This window comes from Suncus etruscus, chromosome 9 (genome assembly GCF_024139225.1).
Source record: "Suncus etruscus isolate mSunEtr1 chromosome 9, mSunEtr1.pri.cur, whole genome shotgun sequence".
In the NCBI taxonomy this organism is placed as follows: domain Eukaryota; kingdom Metazoa; phylum Chordata; class Mammalia; order Eulipotyphla; family Soricidae; genus Suncus; species Suncus etruscus.
In genome coordinates this window covers 102,413,855-102,415,509 of record NC_064856.1, presented here as the reverse complement: position 1 = coordinate 102,415,509, position 1,655 = coordinate 102,413,855, and positions in this window count along the sequence as shown.

The window sequence follows — 1,655 nt, the reverse complement described above, 5'->3', positions numbered from 1 at the left end:
AGAAGAAGAAGAAGAAGAAGAAGAAGAAGAAGAAGAAGAAGAAGAAGAAGAAGAAGAAGAAGAAGAAGAAGAAGAAGAAGAAGAAAGAAGAAGAAGAAGAAGAAAGAAGAAGAAGGAAGAAGAAGAAAGAAGAAAGAAGAAGGAAGAAGAAGAAGGAAGAAGAAAGAAGAAAGAAGAAGGATGAAGAAGAAGAAGAAGAAAGAAGAAGGAAGAAGAAGAAGAAAGAAGAAAGAAGGATGAAGAAGAAGAAAGAAAGAAGAAAGAAGAAGGAAGAAGAGAAGAAGAAGAAGAAGAAGAAGAAGAAGAAGAAGAAGAAGAAGAAGAAGAAGAAGAAGAAGAAGAAGAAGAAGAAGAAGAAGAAGAAGAAGAAGAAGAAGAAGAAGAAGAAGAAGAAGAAGAAGAAGAAGAAGAAGAAGAAGAAGAAGAAGAAGAAGAAGAAGAAGAAGAAGAAGAAGAAGAAGAAGAAGAAAATATAAGGACCTGGATTCTGAACGAGGAGGGATGCTATTTTGTAAAGGCCACATGTCAGGCTTCTTTTCTGTTCTGAACAAGGAAGGTAGCCTATCAGGAAAGGACACAAGGGAGCAGTAGGAAGGTACCCCTAGATAATAGCCAATCATTTTAAAGATCATCAGAAAGCTAGAACCTCCCTATATTATTAGTTCCCTATATAATACTCTTCATGATATTGAGCAGAGTTCATCTCCTTCTACAGATGACCCTGGTCCACCAGTTTGGAGGTTGTTGGCAGACAGATTAAAGTATTCAGCTTAAAAAAAAAGGAAAAGGAAAAGAAATTACTCCTGGCAGGCTTTGGGCATCATACAGGAAGCTGGGGATTGAACTCCGAGTGGGACATGGTGACAGGAAATGTGCACTAGTAAAGGGTGGTGTACATTCTATGACTGAAACTCAATCATAAACGATTTTGCAACTATGGTGCTTGAATTAAAGTAATTATATTATTAAAAATACTTATTCTTTATGAGCAGTAAACATAGAAATAAAAAACTGTCCCCTTTTCTGCCCACAGGAAAAACATAAATTCTCCTTTTACAGGAGGAAAACTTATTCCTGAGAGGACCTCAGTGGAATCTGGAAAAAAAAACACTCTCTTCCAGTTGTTTCTAGATATTTGCCTTCTTGTGGCACCTAGACATCTATTATTATTATTAGTATTAGTATTAGTATTCTTTTTTTTGAGAAAAGATGAAATACATTCATGGATGTTCAAGACTTATGCCTGACACATTGCTCAGGGATTACTTCTGGCAGTGCTCAACGGCAGTGCTAGGAAGTATAACTGGGTTCAGTTGCATGAGACCTTAAATCCTGTTCTATCTCTCTGGCACCTATCTAATTATTTATTTACATATGTATTATGTTGTTTTGCTTGTTTTGTAGCCACTCCCAGTTCAGTACTTAGAAACTGATGCTCAAAACTCATGCAGTGGTAAGTTTGGAACCAGAGGTTCCCCTGTGCACAGCTTATCCTCCAGCCCTATAACATGTCTCATGTATTCTTTGCTGAAGATGCTTCTTACTGAAACATTAAATTACGATTTTAAATGGTTTGACTCTGGTAGACTACAGTATGTGTATCCCATAATTTAGAAAATTTCTTGTTCTTCTCGTCCTTTTCAGTGTTCTTAATA